At 38.1% G+C, this 20,246-nt stretch overlaps 1 protein-coding gene and 2 pseudogenes across 12 annotated transcripts in view; 2 read left to right on the top strand and 1 right to left on the bottom strand.

The window, feature by feature from the left end:
* TMCC1 (transmembrane and coiled-coil domain family 1) overlaps positions 1–20,246 on the bottom strand; it is a 243,240-nt gene that overhangs the window by 201,553 nt on the left and 21,441 nt on the right. The window lies entirely within an intron of this gene.
* Positions 3,084–3,362, top strand: LOC131764028 (large ribosomal subunit protein eL43-like; annotated as a pseudogene).
* LOC131764029 (zinc finger protein 684-like) lies at positions 7,494–8,615 on the top strand (annotated as a pseudogene).

Raw genomic sequence — 20,246 nt, 5'->3', positions numbered from 1 at the left:
AGTGTGCCTAACCAACACCTATCATTTGTTCCAAATTTTTCTAATGAAGAGTTAGACTGAAACACTACTCCTGGGACCTTTACTTATCCCAAAATCTATCACTGCCTTGTAGAGGTAATCAAAGCTAAAATTTACAATAACCTATTGCTGAAACCTGACAGAAGTAATCTTTTGCAAAGATGTGGTAATCCTGCAAATGTATGAAGTGCAAACATAACAAGACTAAAAAGAAAAGGTTTCAAAGTACTGCAGCACCAATCACAAGTTATTTGTTAACCTTCAGTTTCCTCGTGGGTTACAATAGTACCTACTCTCATAGAGTGGTTGTGAAGATTAAACGTAAAACACTTAGAGTGGAGCCTGCTATGCAATAAGCACAACATAACTATTAGGTTAAAAAAAAACTACAAGGATATATTGTACAGCTGATATATTGTACAGCACAGGGAATAGAGCCAATATTTTATAGTAACTATAAATGGAGTACAACATCTAAAAATTTTGTATCACCGTTTTATGCCTAATACTGTAAATCAGCTATACCTCACTTTTTTTTAATGCTAAAAAAACACAAAACACCCAACACCTTATTTTAGGAAATGCCAGGCACCTATATACGCAGTGGTTCCCACTGGGAATACTGCAGCACGTGTTTCTCATCACCCTGGGTACAATAACCTTACTGTCTACGTGGGAGGTTCTTGCCACTCACACGGTTTTTTTCTCAATCTGGTAAGAAAAAGAAATCACCAATCGAGCCTAATTAAAAATAAATCTATAGGAAGCAGGAAGAAACAGTAAATTGAAGACAAAAGCTAATGATATGAAACTACTGCTCTTTATATATTAACATGTGGAGACTTCTTTTCTCGCCTCACATTTGCACAGCACATTGCAGTTTCAGAGTACTTAAGACATTATCTCATTTGATCCTCACAACAATCCTGTGAGGTTCTTGCTGTTACATCACATTTTACGGATGAGTAAAATGAGGCTTGAGTGTCACGCTGAAGGTCACACAGCCAGCAAGTGGAAGAGCTGGAACCTAAATCTCCAGACTACCGAAGCTGCCTCTAAACCAGACACATTGTACAATACAAATACAATTCCTGCATACCATCCTCCAGGGCATCTTGGTAAACCATTAACAACTTAAAGATATTGAAAAATTAGAATAAATCAAAGAATTACAAGACCTTAAGCATTTGTAGTATAATCTCTCATTTTACATAATGCTCTTATAAGAGAAAATAAGAAAAAGTTTTCAGTAGTCAGAATCAAAACAAAAATTTTTTTCTTGTTCTCACATTTAAACATCTGCAAGCATGTGTGGAGATTAAGTCGCTGAGAAAAAGAATAAAAGGGTTAAAACATACAAACCCCAAACTGTCCCGTTTGGCCTGACTGCATCTTGGTTTCCAACTTATCTATTGGAAAAAACAGACTTTCTTATTCCTAGGTACAGGTGAAATTTAAGATTTTTTCTGATAGCTTTAATGACTTTTTACTTTTAGTAACTAATTATAAAGAATCTTGCACATGATTTAAATATATATCTGCAAAAAATTATTTCATCATTTCTTCTCACACAAAGCAGTTATTTAATGTCAATATTGTACATGATAAAGTGACAGAAAAATAATCTGACAGCAGTAATTTAAAGGAACAAAAATAATATTGTAGTCCCTATTTTAAAATTTTTATTGAGATTCTGACTTGCTCATAGTATAATTTCCTTCACTTAGCCATAGACATTGCAAAATTTTCATAGACAATCTATTATTATAACCATATTAACGCCTTAAACACTCAAGGAGAAAAAAGTGATGTTTCAAAGTCACATTTCCTTATTATAGAATCATTTTTTTAAATATGCAGATACATTTTTCTCATCTAAATGCACTGCAAATAAATCATTATGAAATAAACATGGAAATGCAAGTAATCTGAGTATAAAATAAACCACAAAAATAAATTAGCATTTTAGGAAATTTACCTTTTGGCTTTGCTCTAATGCAGTTTGGCACTGCCTCCCTCCCCAACCCTGCCTGAAAAACAAACATATCTAGGACTTTGATAATTTTTCCCCCTTTAGTGCCTGACACACAGTTGGTGCTCAATAAATATGTTAAACTTTCCAAGAGATTTCAAACTTTCCATTAATAACTATCAATACCATAATCCATACTCCAGGATTATGAAGGTACATGGCAGTTTATCTCCCTACATAAGGGCAGTTGTACAATTTTTAATCGATCTGTCACCAATGACAACTGAAAAAAACTATTTTGGACACCAAAAGCAGGTATTTCTTGACATAAAACATAGGAAATAATTACCCCTAGTTAATTTAATCTACAAAAAATCCAACAACTTGAAAAATACACAGGTTAAAAATTTAAACATTTCCCACCCTCCTACCTTCAGAAATCAACTGATCCTCATTAAGAAACAACCACAGAAATAGATGTTTCATAACCTGATGTCAAAATTTAAGTCCACAAAGTATTATATGGATAGAAATCTGTTCATAATATATTGTCAAGTGCAGTAGGGGAAAAAACTTGTAACAAAACAGTATATACACTCTTATCCAGATACACATATGTATTTATAGGTATGTTTGCATCAGCCTACAGTGCACATACATATTAAAATTATAACATTGGTTATCACTGTAAATTATCATAGAAATTATAACTTTCTGGTTTATATTTATTGGGGCCTTTTTTATATCTGCTATACAAATCTGTTACTTTTCTCATCAAGAAAACAATAAAAGCATTTTTTAAAAACTTTACTCCACTAACCAAGGAATGTGCAGACTATCTAGGATTTGAACAAACATGCTTTCCCAACCATCTTTGTTTTCCTGTGCAGTCAAATAAGGGAAAAAATAAACCAAATGTGCTTACTACGGGACTTCAACTTGCATGACATTCTCTTACTGTTTTGAGAATAGTGGGAGGAGTAAAGGCAAGCAGAAACACCAAATAATTATTATTTTTAAAATTACTGTTTAAGGCTAGAGCTCTCTGGGCTCGGACCTAGGTTGCAGCGACATGGCTAAACGCACCAAGAACATGGCTAAACGCACCAAGAACATTGGAAATGTGGGTAAATACGGGACCCATTACAGGGCCTCCCTCAGGAAAATGGTGAAGAAAATTAAAATCAGCCAGCACGCCAAGTACACTTGCTCCTTCTGGGGCAAAACCAAGATGAACAGATGAGATGTGGGCATCTGGCACTGTGGTTCCTGCATGAAAATGGTAGGTGGTGGTGCTTGGACCTACACCACCACTTCTGCTGCCACAGTAAAGTCTGCCATCAGAAGACTGAAGGAATTGAAGGACCAGTAGCAGCACCACCATTTGAAACATTGCTAGCCTATAATAAACAGGTTAATTTTTGTAACACACACAAAAAATTACTGTTTAAGGCTAGAACCTTTCAAGTGATTTATAATCTTTCAAGTGACTTATAACCTCACTGGTAAAACAAAACTTAAAATATAATCAGGATAACCCAATTAAAAAATAGAGAAAGAATCTGAAAAACATTTCTCCAAATATACAACTAGCTGATAAACACATGAAAAGATGCTCAACATCACTAATCAATAGGGAAATGCAAATCAAAACCACAATGAGATACAACTTCATGCACACTAGGATGGTTAAAATCAAAAGACAGACAATATAACAAATGTTGAAGAGAAGGTAGAGAAATTGGAACCCTCATACATTGCTGGTGGGAATGTAAAATGGCCCAGGTCGGCAATTACTCAAAAACCCTTACCTTAAAAGAGTTACCACAGGACCCAGTAATTCCATGTCTACACAAAAACTTGTATACAGATTTCACACCAGCACTGCTCATAACAGCCAAAAAGTGGAATCAATCAATGTTCATCAACTAAAAAATGAATAAACAAAACGTGGCACCTCCATACAATGGATTTTCTTTTTTTTAATTTTATTTATTTACTTATTTTTGGATGCATTGGGTCTTCATTGCTGCTCACAGGCTTTCTCTAGTTTCGGCGAGCAGGGGATGCTCTTCATTGCAATGAGCAGCCTTCTCACTGCGGTGGCTTCTCTTGTTGCGGAGCATGGGCTCTAGGCACGCAGGCTTCAGTAATCATGGCACATGGGCTCAGTAGTGTGGCTCGCAGGCTCCAGAGCACAGGCTCAGTAGTTGCAGCACACGGGCTAAGTTGCTCCACGGCATGTGGGATCTTCCCGGACCAGGGCTCAAACCCATGTCCCCTGCATGGCAGGCGGATTCTTTTTTTTTTTTTTTTTTTTTTCTGTGGTATGCGGGCCTCTCACTGCTGTGGCCTCTCCCGTTGCGGAGCACAGGCTCTGGACGCACAGGCTCAGCGGCTGTGGCTCACGGGCCCAGCCACTCCGCGGCATGTGGGATCTTCCCAGACCGGGGCACGAACCCGTGTCCCCTGCATCGGCAGGCGGATTCTCAACCACTGCGCCACCAGGGAAGCCCTGGCAGGCGGATTCTTAACCAATGCACCACCAGGGAAGTCCCTACAATGGAATGCTATTTGGCAATAAGAAAAAGAATGGATACATGCTGCATAATCGATAAACTTGGAAAACATGCTATGTGAAAGTAACCAGTCACAAAAAACCACATATTATATAAGTTCATTTATATGAAATGTCCAGAATAGGCAAATCCATAGAGATAGAAAGTAGGTTAATGGTTACATAGGACAAGGGCAAGGTGGGGAGCAAAAACAGGGAATGACGGATAACTGGGTACAGAGTTTCTTTCGGGGGTGATGAAAATATTCTGCAATTAGAGCACAGTGATGAATGTACAACTCTGTGAACACACTAAAAACTGAAATGTACACTTTAAATGGGTGAATTTTAAAATATGTGAAATACATCTCCATAAAACTAATAAAACAAGATGTTATCAACAGGGAAAATGGGTACATGATATACTCTTAAGTATTTGCTTAACTTTTCCATAAATCTAAAACTTCTAGGGGCTTCCCTGGTGGCGCAGTGCTTGAGAGTCCGCCTGCCGATGCAGGGGACGAGGGTTCGTGCCCCGGTCCGGGAAGATCCCACGTGCTGCGGAGCAGCTGGGCCCGTGAGCCATGGCCGCTGAACCTGCGTGTCCGGAGCCTGTGCTCCGCAACGGGAGAGGCCACAGCAGTGAGAAGCCCGCGTACCGCAAAACAAAAATAAAACTTCTAAAATAAAAGACATAGATATACAAATTAGTAAACAAAATCACATAATATATAGCTAAACTATGAGGCAGGCTAAAGCAGCACCACAGCACTTTATTTATATATTTATTTTTAAAAATAAATTTATTTTTTATTTTATTTATTTAATTATTTGGCTGTGTTGGGTCTTCGTTGCCGTGCACAGGCTTTCTCTAGCTGTGGTGAGCAGGGGGTACTCTTCGTTGAGGTGCACAGGCTTCTCATTGTCGTGGCTTCCCTTGGTGCAGAGCATGGGCTCTAGGCATGCGGGATTCAGTAGTTGTGGCATACGGGCTCAGTAGGTGTGGCCCACAGGCTCTAGAGCACAAGCTCAGTAGTTGTGGCATACGGGCTTAGATGCTCCACAGCATGTGGGATCAAACCCGTGTCCCTTGCATTGGCAGGCAGCTTCTTAAGCACTGCACCACCAAGGAAGCCTAGCATCACAGCACTTTAGAAAGACTCACACACGGTGCCTCAGACAAAAAAGCGCTGAATAAATATTAGACGTAAAAAACAAGGTTAGGCCTTGTTCACAGGGTTACACAATGGCACAGGTAGAAGGAAGACTGGAACTCAGAGACCTGGAACAACTTCTTCATTCATCTGCCCAAACAACTTTCCTTTTCCCACTTACTTACAACTTTCCAAATAAATTGACTTTCAGACTACCCAAAAATTTTCAGGAAAATGTCTACACAGAAAAGAAAATGCTGGTAAATAACACTGCCCCTTTATCAGTGTAAAACTACTCCCTCTGGGAACTTCCCTGGCAGTTCAGTGGTTGCAACTCCCCCTTCCAATGCAGGGGCTGTGGGTTCAATCCCTGGTCAGGGAACTAAGATCCCACATGCCTCACAGCCAAAACCCCACAACGTAAAACAGAAGCAATATCGTAACAAGTTCAATAAAGACTTTAAAAATGGTCCACGTCAAAAAAAAAAAATCTTTAAAAAAAACTTACTCCCTCTGTAGTCTGGCTTAAATTTTATTAGAAAAGCATTTTTACACAATTATGCCTTACCTATTTCTAAAAAGCTAAAGACCTTACAATCTACAGATTAGACTTTATTACAGGTTTAAGATTCAAATTACTGATGAAACATAAAAGATTTGCCTTCACTGACTTAATATGAATAATAAAGCACTCAAAGTGTTCAAAAAGAGGGTACTACTAACTGGAAAGGGGCATAAAGGAATTCTAGGGGGAGGAAAATGTTCTACACCTTGATCTAACTGGTAGTTATAATTATACATATACAGCAACATACATATATAAAAATTCATTAAGCTATATATACATCTTAGATTTATGTATTTACTAGAAATTGTACATCAAGTTTTTTTAAATGAAATCTTTAAAGATTCCAAAGAATTACCTCATTATCCCAAAGCACATAATGTAAGAAGAGTCAGATTTCATCTTCTGTTAGTAAAAAGAATCACGCATGGAGAAGTAAAGCAATTTGCTTTGTTAACTCAAAATGATGAAGGAAAACAAGTCTCCCAACTCTTTTCTATCACTGATCTAACCTATGTGTGTCACAGACAATGAGACTAAATCTCGAGATCCTTCTACTGAGAGTAAAAAAAAAAAGTCAGAGAAATAAAGAGGACATAATCAATCCTAGTTCACCAAGTTACCCAGAATAAGGCTAGAAAACTGAGGAACCAAATCGACATCCTCTCCCATCCCCAAATTACATATTATTATTCACAAACAAGATAATTATTTTTATCTAGAACTGGTTGTGAAATAATGCAAAAGAAGTTCTCAGCTTCATACTTCCTCTAAAAACTATCACAGTGCTACCTCTTGCTTCATTCTGTAGTTTTTCTAAGGATCTGAGGCACTATACTCCCTGGCCTTTACTTTTGGCCATTTACATGTCTTGAGTGAGATAGTAAGAAGTATATACAGGTTAGGCTTCAATGGACCGAGGTAAAGTATGGCTCTTATTTCATAGTCACAGAGTTTTAGAGTTGGGCTAGATCTGAGCAGCCGGTTATTCACTTAATGAATAAAGAAAGTAAATCTTAAAATGATTAAGGGACTTGCCTAATATCTCAGAGCTAATAAGTGGCAGAGTCAAAGCTGAATCCCAGGTGTTTCAGTACTGAGTGGCGGGTGAGCCAGAAGGGCTTGAGGGACAGGTGGAGAGCAGAGACCAGCTTCTCAGTTCATGTGAAGAAAGCAAAACTGAAGGCTGTGTAACTGAACCTAAGGGTCCCTCTTTTGTATTCCTGCCTGTTTCAGTTTCCAGCAGCCCTGGTTAAAATCTACAAAAAGCCAACCTAGGGCCACAGGATGGGATCAGTGACATTCCAGGATGTGGCTGTGGACTTCTCCCTGGAGGAGTGGCAGCTGCTGGGATGTGCTCAGAGGAAGCTGTATTGGAATGTGATGCTGGAGAACTTTAGAAACCTCATCTCAGTGGAAGTTATCTGCTTACTTGATGATGAGCTAGAGGGACAGGAAGGAGAAGGAAGCAAAAACAATTTTTTGAACCAAGGTATGTCCACCTTCAAGAAAACACTGACCAATGAGACAGTCCAAAATTGTAATCTGAGTATAAATTTTATTTCTTCAAGACAAAAATAACATAAATGTGAATCAAATGGAAAGTGTTTCCAACCTAACTTATACTTTCTTAGTTATAATAAAAGTTATATCAGAGAAAACTCTTATGAATACAAGGAATGTGGAAAAGCCTTCAAAAACAAGTTGTGTCTTATTAGACATGAAAAAAAGCACAGAAGGAAAAAAACCTTTGGGTGCAGTGAATGTGGGAAAGTCTTCCAAAAGAAGCCTCGTCTCATTAGACATGAAAAAAAGAATACAAGGAAAAAAAAAAAAAAAACCTTTGGATGCAGTGATTGTGGGAAAGGCTTTAACAGTATGGAACACCTTGCAGCTCATCAAAAAATTCATAGTGGAGACAGACCCTTTGTGTGCAGTGATTGTGGGAAAGCTTTTACGCATAAAGCACAACTCGTGGTCCATCAGAGACTCCACACTGGAGAGAAGCCTTATGAATGTGGTCAATGTGCGAAATCATTCACCTGGAACTCCTCCTTTACACAGTATGTGAAATCACACACACCCGAGAACTCATTTGAATGTAAGGAGTGTGGGAAAAGCTTCAAGTACAGTTCATCCCTTTATAAACACTCCAGAATCCATACAGGCGAGAAACCACACTGATGCACAGAATATGGCAAAGCCTTTGCAGACTTATCAGTGTTGATCATGCATCAGGGAATTCATACAGGCGAGAAACCCCACGGGTGCACTGAATGTGGCAAAGCCTTCATCAAGAGATCACATCTCCTTAAACATTACTCAACTCACAGAAGAGCAACAAAATAAACGCAACACATGTGGAAAATCTTTTAACTGGAAGACACATCTCATTCTCCATCAAAGAAGTCATAAAAACAAGGGAGCTTTGTAAATGTGGGAAAACTTAAAATTAGCCTTCTACTGAAGCAGCAAAGAATTCATCATGAGAAAAACCCTATCAGTTGAATAAATGTGGAGAAGTATGTTCTGAAATTCATGTTCTATAAGTGATATTAATTTTATTGAAAAGATTACAGGGCTTCCCTGGTGGCGCAGTGGTTGAGAATCCGCCTGCCGATGCAGGAGACACGAGTTCGTGCCCTGGTCCGGGAAGATCCCACATGCCGTGGAGCACCTAGGCCCGTGAGCCATGGCCGCTAGGCCTGCGCGTCCGGAGCCTGTGCTCCGCAACGGGAGAGGCCACAGCAGTGGGAGGCCCGCATACCGCAAAAAAAAAAAAAAAGAAAAAAAAAAAAAAGAAAAAAAAAAAAAGAAAAGATTACAGAAAATTTTGAGCTACAGACAACTTTACAGTAAAACTGAGGAAGCTGTGAAAAAATTGAATAATTAAGGCATCAGACTGACTATAACTGCATGTGTACACTGCCCGATTTATGATTTTTACACAATTTATACAAATGTCTGCATTGCTTAAGAAATTTGTATAACCATGGGTTTGAAATATATGCTATGCACATTATACAAAATTATATGTTATAACAATGGTTGTATAACATTGTGAACGTACTTAATGTCAATGAATTGTACACTTAAAAATGGTTTAGAGGGCTTCCCTGGTGGCACAGTGGTTGAGAGTCCGCCTGCCGATGCAGAGGACACGGGTTCATGCCCTGGTCTGGAAAGATCCCACATGCCACGGAGTGGCTAGGCCCATGAGCCATGGCCACTGAGCCTGCATGTAGGGAGCCTGTGCTCCGCAACGGGAGAGGCCACAACACTGAGAGGCCCGCGTACAGCAAAAAAAAAAAAAAAAAAAAAAGGTTCAGATAGTACATTTTATGTTCTGTGTATTTTACTACGATAAAAAATGTATAAAAAAGTTGAATCCCGGGCTTCCCTGGTGGCGCAGTGGTTGAGAATCCGCCTGCCAATGCAGGAGACACGGGTTCGTGCCCTGGTCCGGGAAGATCCCACATGCCGCGGAGCAGCTAAGCCCGTGAGCCATGGCCGCTAGGCCTGCGCATCCAGAGCCTGTGCTCCGCAACGGGAGAGGCCACAACAGTGAGAGGCCCGCATACCGCAAAAAAAAAAAAAAAAAAAAAAAAAAAAAAAGTTGAATCCCATCTTCTGTTCACCACACCACACCTATATCTCTGTTCAAACAGAACCGGGATACCACCTTATCTAAAGGAATAATTATACTCTGGGGAAAAAATGGTTCATATTATCCAAAGTCTCATACTCTTCTGTCCCACAGCACTATTATTTTAATTTATAATCAGAATTATAACTGTCAACCAGGTTACAGTCAGTACCTTCTTTTCTCAGAAGGAAAATCCCTGGTAATTAACTGGTAAACTGAATTAATACCAAAACGTTACTTGGTAAATGAATAATCAAAGCAAACAGAGATAAATGGTTTTAAAGAATACATGCAGCAAGTTCTTTTCATGGCAAACCACCTTACTTCACCTAAGACATTCACAGGGTCATTCATCCATTCAGCAAACACTGAAATGTCCACTAGGTGTCAGGCACTGTTCTGGGCTCAAGGAATACAAAGAGACAGATACAGGGACTTTGGTTTAAGTAGACAGACAAACAATGGAATGCAGTAAGGGCCATGATGGGACAACCAGGGTGCTGTGGAAGCCCAGAGGAGCAACATCTACTCTAATCTAGAAGGTCAGGGAAGTCAGACCAGCTTCTTACTCTCTCAAGCAAGCAGGCTTCTTATCATTCTCGAAATATACCATTTTGGGAACTGCCTGGCCGTCCAGTGGTTAGGATTCCGCCCTTTCACTGCCAAGGGCCTGGGGTTCAATCCCTGGTCAGGGAACTAAGATCCCCCAAGCTGTGCAGTGCAGCCAAAAAAGAAATATACCATCTTGAACACTGGTCTCTTGCTGACACAAAAATCTCCAAAACCTATGTCTGAGGCAAAAGAAAAACAGCATTATATTATTAACCTATTTATGTAAAATTACTTCATATTCATACATATATATATATATATATATATATATATATACTTTCAAAGACACATGTATGGAAGAATATTTACAGAAATTTTAATGGTAATCATCCATGTGAGATGGAATTTCAGATTGTTTCAACTTCTTTACACTTTTCTGCTTTAATTTTTAAGAATACTCCTGTAATTTTTTAAATTTTCCTGTAGACAAGGTGAGTGGGAGAGGGCAAGCACACAAAAGAAAACTGAATAAACTATTAGTGTACTTATATCAACGTGTCTCCCCTATTCGGAGTATTATTTGTCACATGGGGGACACTAATACAGCACATTTGAGATCTTTTACTTACACTTGTAAGAAGGGCTACTTCTGGGAAAGTTTCTGGAGAAACAAGAAAGTTAGATGGTAGAAACCTAATGGGTGGTAATCACTACGTTAAGATGTTTAGACTTCATTCTGTGGATGAGAGAAAAACACTGAGGGGTTTTTGAACAAAGTAACAATCAACTCTGTTTTTTAACAAGATATCTTTGGTAGCATTTATAATACATACAAACAGGAAAGGGAGTAAAGGTAAAGAAATGCGTTAGAAAGTTTTGGCTATATTTTTTTTTTTCTAATTTGGAGAAATGATACCAAATTTTTATCAGTGGTATGTCTGGTAGATGAAAATATAGGGAGTCTCCCCCTTTTGGTGTTTATACATTTCAATAACTCCTGCACTTCTTCAAATAAGAATGTATTATACTTATAATCAGAAAAAATAAGAATGGCTATCACAGAAACTCAAAGAGGGTGCAGGGGAAATGATGAAAGCTTGGACTATAAACTCTATAAAGGCAGGAAACTGATCTGTCTTATTTATCACTATATTCCTAGTACCTTGCACACTGCCTAGCACATATGAGGTGCTCAATAAATGTGTCAGAATAAACAAAAGAGTGAATGAGTGAACAAATGAATATCCTGAAGGCTCAATGAAGAAGACACATTTCAGAAGTAAAATATATGTTTGTTGATCAACATAAAGGCCAGCAACAGGAAGAAATCAAAGATAACCCTAAGTTTTTTGGACTACTTGGCTAAGAGAATGATGAGCCATTCATCAAGATAAGTAAATCTACAGAAGGTATAGGTACAGAGAAAAGCAAAGAGATCATGGCAAAATGCCAATGAATTTGGAAGACATTAAGTTTCAGGAACCAGTGGGGAATCTACCCTGAAGATACAGATTTGGAAGTCACTCCTAGAAGTTTATATCAGAGATCAGAGCTACCACACACCACAGTTTATGGACCCTCATGCTCTTTGTCAATGGCAGAGTAGGACATGCAGATCAAAACGGAATACACCACTCTTCTGGGTGCCCTGATGCCCTAACCTGATCTTTTTGCCTCACCGATTTTTAAACACAGATTATGAATAAATATACTTTATAGAGTCTTCATCTTTCATTTGCTTCCTAATAGGATACAAAGGCCCACAGCTATATTTCATATTTTCACTATTTGCTACAGACAGAATTCTGGGTTCACACATACAGGGAACATAAGAAACTCAATACACATGGCATTATTTACCATAAACATACAAAATTTATATACTAGTTTTATTCAACATTATTCACTGGCAAACTGTCATAATATAATTATTTTCCACATACTACTGACTTATTAAAGTTTCAGTTTGAAACTTGAAATACTTTTGAAAAAACAAGTGTTTTGAGAGAGCATCCTTTATCGATAGACAATGTTTTTACAGATGTTTATTCACGTGATAGGGCAGGAAAAGTGTTTTTTTGATACTTTTTTCTACCTTATTCCAGGATTACAACATGATACTTCCAACTATCCTCACCTATGTGAGCCTTCCCCCTCCAATTCATTCTACCTATGAATTGAAAACAAAATCAAAACCTTCTCATTTCCTTTGTTTCAACTCTACCTCTCAAAATCCATCCTTCATATCTTAAACTGACCTTACTCTAAGCTCAAAAGGTCAATAGTAGGTTAGGCTATACTCTAAATGCAGAAACACACAACATAAGGCTAATATGAATTGGAAACGAAGAAGTAAAACTATCATAGTTTGCAGAAGACATGTTATTATACAAAGAAAGTCTTAAGGACACTACTAAAAAACTACTAGAACTCATCAATTAATGCACTAAAGTTGAAGGACACAAAATTAACATACAGAAATCTGCTGCATTTCTATACACTAACAACAAACTATCAGAAAAGAAATTAAGGAAATAATCCCATTTACAATTGCATCAAAATGAATAAAACACCTAGGAATAAGGAGGTAAAGACCTGTGCTCAGAAAATTAAGACACTGATAAAAGAAAACGAGGACAACACAAACAGATGTAAATATATAGTGTTCATGGATTTGAAAAATAATGCATAATATTCATAATAATTGATTTATATACATCATGAAGTAATTATTAAAATAAGTTTAATAGGGCTTCCCTGGTGGCGCAGTGGTTGGGAGTCCGCCTGCCGATGCAGGGGTCACGGGTTCGTGCCCTGGTCCGGGAGGATCCCACATGCCGCGGAGCGGCTGAGCCCGTGAGCCATGGCCGCTGGGCCTGCGCGTCCGGAGCCTGTGCTCCGCAACGGGAGGGGCCACAGCAGTGAGAGGCCCGCATACCGCAAAAAAAAAAAAAAAAAAAAAAATAAGTTTAATAAAAATCCATCATCTCATATAGGTACAAAATTAAAGAACTAGAAAAAAAAATTTTTTTTCTTGTGATGAGAACCCTTAGGATTTATTCTCTTCATAACTTTCATATATAACACAGAGCAGTGTTAATTATATTTATCATGTTGCACATTACATCCCTGGTACTTTGTAACTGGAAGTTTGTATCTTTTGACTGCCTTTATCCAATCCCCGCCTCGCCCCACCCTATCCTCCCACCTCTAGTAACAACAAATCTGATCTCTTTTTCTATGAGCTCATTTGTCTGTTTTTTTTTTTTTTAATTTATTTTTGGTCTGCACCGGGTCTTAGCTGTGGCCTGTGGAATCTTTCAGTTGCAGCATGCGGACTTCTTAGTTACAGCATGCATGCGGGATCTACTTCCCTGACCAGGGATTGAACCTGGGCCTGCTGCATTGGGAGCACGGAGTGTTACCCAGGGGACCACCAGGGAAGTCCCTGTTTGTCTGTTTTTGAAGTATAATTGACCCTTAATACTATGTTAGTTCCTGTTACACAACACAGTGATTCAATATTTCTATACACTTCAAACTGATCACCATAATAAATCTAGTTATAATACATCACCATAAAAAATATTATACAGTTATTAACTATACCCCCATGCTGTACATTTCACGCCCATGACTCATCTGTTTTGCAATGGGAACTTTGTACCTCTTAATCTCCCTCACCTATTTCTTTCTTCCCTCTCCCATCTAGTTTACTTTTTAAATGGCCAAGTCTGTCATCTCATTTTAGGACCACAAGAAAGAAAAGCCTAATTACCAAAACACATTAAAGAAACAGTTGTTTCTGCAAAGTAAAAGAGAAAAAGGCAATTCTTATTTCAGAATACTTGAAAGAGCAATGCAAATTCTCTAGGTACAGAAAGAAATTAAGCAGCAGAGGGCAGACAGCAGAAGCAAGAAGAACGACAATCCTGCAGCCTGTGGAAGAAAAACCACATTCACATAAAGATAGACAAGATGAAAAGGCAGAGGGCTATGTACCAGATGAAGGAACAAGATAAAACCCCAGGAAAACAACTAAATGAATGGAGATAGGCAAACTTCCAGAAAAAGAATTCAGAAATAATGATAGTGAAGATGATCCAGGACCTCGGAAAAAGAATGGAGGCAAAGATCGAGAAGATGCAAGAAATGTTTAACAAAGACCTAGAAGAATTAAAGAACAAACAAACAGAGATGAACAATACAATAACTGAAATGAAAACTACACTAGAAGGAATCAATAGCAGAATAACTGAGGCAGAAGAATGGAGAGGTGACCAGGAAGACAGAATGGTGGAATTCACTGCTGTGGAACAGAATAAAGAAAAAAGAATGAAAAGAAATAAAGACAGTCTAAGAGACTTCTGGGACAACATTAAACGCAACAACATTCGCATTCTAGGAGTCCCAGAAGGAGAAGAGAGAGAAAGGACCAGAGAAAATATTTGATGAGATTATAGTAGAAAACTACCCTAACACAAGAAAGGATATAGCCACCAAAGGCCAGGAAGCACAAAGAGTCCCATACAGCATAAACCCAAGGAGAAACATACCAAGACACATAGTAATCAAATTGGCAAAAATTTAAAACAAAGAAACATTATTAAAAACAGCAAGGGGAAAATGACAAATAACATACAAGGGAACTCCCATATGCTTAACAGCTGATTTCTCAGCAGAAACTCTACAAGCCAGAAGTGAGTGGCATAATATAGTTAAAGTGATGAAAGGGAAGAACCTACAACCAACATTACTCTACCCGGCAAGGATCTCATTCAGATTCCATGGAGAAATCAAAATCTTTACAGACAAGCAAAGGCTAAGAGAATTCAGCACCACCAAATCACCTCTACAACAAATGCTAAAGGAACTTCTCTAAGTGGGAAACACAAGAGAAGAAAAGGATGTACAAAAACAAACCCAAAACAATTAAGAAAACGGTCATAGGAACATACATATTGATAATTACCCTAACTGTGAATGGATTAAATGCTCCAACCAAAAGACACAGGCTTGCTGAATGGATACAAAAACAAGACCCATACATATGCTGTCTACAAGAGACCCACTTCAGACCTAGGGACACATACAGACTGAAAGTGAGGGGATGGAAAAAGATTTTCCATGCAAATGGAAATCTAAAGAAAGCTGGAGTCGCAATACTCATATCAGATAAAATAGACTTTAAAATAAAGAATGGTACAAGAGACAAGGAACGACACTACATAATGACCAGGGGATGAATCCAAGAAGAAGATATAACAATTATAAATATATATGCACCCAATATAGGAGCACCTCAATACATAAGGCAACTGCTAACAGCTATAAAGAGGAAATCGACAGTAACACAATAATAAGCGGGGGACTTTTATACCTCACTTACACCAATGGACAGATCATCCAAACAGAAAATAAAAACGTAAACAAAAGCTTTAAATGACACAATAGACCACATAGACTTAATTGATATTTATAGGATATTCCATCCAAAAACAGCACATTACACTTTCTCCTCAAGTGTGCACAGAACATTCTCCAGGATCGATCACATCTTGGGTCGCAAATCAAGCCTCAGTGAATTTAAGAAAATTGAAATCATATCAAGCATCTTTTCTGACCACAACGCTATGAGATTAGAAATGAATTACAGGGAAAAAAATGTAAAAAACACAAACACATGCAGGCTAAACAATACGTTACTAAATTACCAAGAGATCACTGAAGAAATGAAAGAGGAAATCAAAAAATACCTATAGACAAATGATAATGAAAACACGACGATCCAAAACCTATGGGATGCACCAAAAGCAGTTCTAAGAGGGAAGTTTACAGCTATACAAGCCTACCTCAAGAAACAAGAAAAATCTCAAATAAACAATCTAAACTTACACCTAAAGGAATAGAGAAAGAAAAACAAAGAAAACCCAAAGTTAGCAGAAGGAAAGAAATCATAAAGATCAGAGCAGAAATAAATGAAATAGAAACAAAGAAATGAAATAGAAACAAAGAAAACAATAGCAAAGATCAATAAAACTAAAAGCGGGTTCTCTGAGAAGATAAACAAAATTGACAAACCATTAGCCAGACTCCTCAAGAAAAAGAGGGAGGGCTTCCCTGGTGGCGCAGTGGTTGAGAGTCCGCCTGCCGATGCAGGGGACACGGGTTCGTGCCCCGGTCCGGGAAGATCCCACATGCCGCGGAGCGGCTGGGCCCGTGAGCCATGGCCGCTGAGCCTGCGCGTCCGGAGCCTGTGCTCCGCAACGGGAGAGGCCACAACAGTGAGGCTACTACAAGCAACTCTATGCCAATAAAATGGACAACCTGAAAGAAATGGACAAATTCTTAGGAAGGTATAACATTACAAGACTGAACAAGGGAGAAATAGAAAATATGAACAGACCAATCACAAGCACTGAAATTGAAACTGTGATTAAAAATCTTCCAACAAACAAAAGTCCAGGACCAGATGGCTTCACAGTGAGAAGAGCTAACACCCATCCTTCTCAAACTCTGCCAAAAAACTGCAGAGGAAGGAACACTCCCAAACTCATTCTATGAGGCCACCATCACCCTGATACCAAAACCAGACAAAGATACTACAAAAAAAGAAAAGTACAGACCAATATCACTGATGAATATAGATGCAAAAATCCTCAACAAAATACTAGCAAACAGAATCCAACAACACATTAAAAGGATCATACACCATGACCAAGTAGGATTTATCCCAGGGATGCAAGGATTCTTCAATATATGCAAATCAATCAATGTGATACACCATATTAACAAAGTGAAAAAGCATATGATCATCTCAATAGATGCAGAAAAAGCTTTTGACAAAATTCAACACCCATTTATGATAAAAACTCTCCAGAAAGTGGGCATAGAGGGAACCTACCTCAACATAATAAAAGCAATATACGACAAACCCACAGCAAACATCATTCTCAATGGTGAAAAACTGAAAGCATTTCCTCTAAGATCAGGAACAAGACAAGGATGTCTACTCGCACCACTATTATTCAACATAGTTTTGTAAGTCCTAGCCATGGCAGTCAGAGAAGAAAAAGAAATAAAAGGAATACAAAGTGGAAAAGAAGAAGTAAAACTGTCACTGTTTGCAGATGACATGATACTATACACAGATAATCCTAAAGATGCCCCTGAAAACTACTAGAGCTAATCAATCAATTTGGTAAAGGTGCAGGATACATAATTAATGCACAGAAATCTCTTGCATTCCTATATACTAATGATGAAAAATCTGAAAGAGAAATAAGGAAACACTCCCATTTACCACTGCAACAAAAAGAGTAAAATACCTAGGAATAAACCTACCTAGGGAAACAAAAGACCTGTATGCAGAAAACTATGACAATGACGCAAGAAATTAAAGATGATACCAACAGATGGAGAGATATACCATGTTCTTGGATTGGAAGAATCAATATTGTGAAAATGACTATACTACCCAAAGCAATCTACAGATTCAATGCAATCCCTATCAAATCACCAATGGCATTTTTTACGGAACTAGAACAAAAAAAATTAAAATTTGTATGGAGACACAAAAGACCCTGAATAGCCAAAGCTGTCTTGAGGGAAAAAAACGGAGCTGGAGGAATCAGACTCCCTGACTTCAGACTATACTACAAAGTTACAGTTATCAAGACAATATGGTACTGGCACAAAAACAGAAACATAGATCAATGGAACAGGATAGAAAGCCCAGAGATAAACCCACACACCTATGGTCAACTAATCTATAACAAAGGAGGCAAGGATATACAATAGAGAAAAGACAGTCTGTTCAATAAGTGGTGCTGGGAAAACTGGACAGCTACATGTAAAGGAATGAAATTAGAACACGCCCTAACACCATACACAAAAATAAACTCAAAATGGATTTGAGACCTAAATGAAAGACCAGACGCTATAAAACTCTTAGAGGAAAACATAGGAAGAACATTCTTTGACATAAATCACAGCAAGATCTTTTGTGATCCACCTCCTAGAGTAATGGAAATAAAAACAAAAATAAACAAATGGGACCTAATGAAACTTCAACGCTTTTGCACAGTAAGGGAAACTATAAACAAGACGAAAAGACAACCCTCAGAATGGGAGAAAATATTTGCAAAGGAATCAACGGACAAAGGATTAATCTCCAAAATATATAAACAGCTCATGCAGCTCAATATTTAAAAAAAACAAAAACCCAATCCAAAAATGGGCAGAAGACCTTCACAGACATTTCTCCAAAGAAGACATACAGATGGCCAAGAAGCACAAGAAAAGCTGCTCAACATCACTAATTATTAGAGAAATGCAAATCAAAACTACAATGAGGTATCACCTCACATCAGTTAGAATGGGCATCATCAGAAAATCTACAAACAACAAATGCTGGAGAGGATGTGGAGAAACGGGAACCCTCTTGCACAGTTGGTGGGAATATAAATTGATACAGCCACTATGGAGAACAGTATGGAGGTTCTTTAAAAATCTAAAAATAAATTACCATATGATCCAGCAATCCCACTACTGGGCATATACCCAGAGAAAACCATAATTCAAAAGGACAGATGCACCCCAATGTTCATTGCAGCACTATTTACAATAGCCAGGTCATGGAAGCAACCTAAATGCCCATCAACAGACAAATGGATAAAGAAGATGTGGTACACATATATAATGGAATATTACTCAGCCATAAAAAGGAATGAAATTGGGTCATTTGTTGAGACGTGGATGGATCTAGAGACTGTCATACAGAGTGAAGTAAGTCAAAAAGAGAAAAACAAAGATCATATATTAACGCATATATGTGGAACCTAGAGAAATAGTACAGATGAACCAGTTTGCAGGGCAGAAGTTGAGACACAGATGTAGAGAACAAACGTATGGACACCAAGCGGGGAAAGCGGCGCGGGGGTGGGGGTGGGGAAGGTGGTGTGATGAATTGGGCGATTGGGATTGACATGTATACACTGATGTGTATAAAACTGATAACTAATAAGAACCTGCTGTATGAAAAAACAAAAAAATTAAGCAAACTCTCAATAAAATCAGATTAGAAATCTGACAATCTTAATACTACACTTCTTCAGTACACTTATATTCACTGTCCAAAACATGACATATTTAAACATGGGAAAAATTTATGCAATTCTTTAAAATGTTTGGTCAACTGGCCAGAGTTTTCTAAACTTAAGAAAACAATTTTAAAAATAAAAAAATAATAAGAAAGCTTAAATAGTATTCACCTGAACCTGAACTATACTGCACACAGTACCATTTAGGGTTCTATATGACTGGAAAAATGATAAGTCATTTTACGAAGCTCCCATTCCATCCTCTTTGGATAGGTGCTAAAAATACCTAGTTATTGATAAGTACCTAGTCCCAACTGAGTATGAGTAGAAAATCTAAGGTAACTCTACTAAAGAAAGAACATGTGCCCAAGCAAATATGTGAAGCCACAGAGGGTGTGTTATTTCACAACACTTCCCAGTTCAGCCTATCTGGTAATTCTGCGTTTGCTTGTTTTCAAGAAACTGACTGCAAGGCCATACTGAAATTAAATTTTTAAAAATAAGGTTAAGAATAAACTGAGTCGCAGAATCAGAGCTAGAAGGGGTTCTAATGATTTTAAAGATAAAAAATGATATTCTACTTAGTTTACACAGGTAGTTGGTAGTAAAGGTAGAACTGAGGCTTCTAACTCCTGGAAGAGCAACAGGTGTATACTGAGTGCCTAATACGTGTGGCGAACT

Source organism: Kogia breviceps, chromosome 10 (genome assembly GCF_026419965.1).
Source record: "Kogia breviceps isolate mKogBre1 chromosome 10, mKogBre1 haplotype 1, whole genome shotgun sequence".
NCBI classification, from domain to species: domain Eukaryota; kingdom Metazoa; phylum Chordata; class Mammalia; order Artiodactyla; family Physeteridae; genus Kogia; species Kogia breviceps.
Note: the sequence above shows the minus strand (reverse complement) of the source record. Positions and strands in the feature narration are given on the sequence as shown.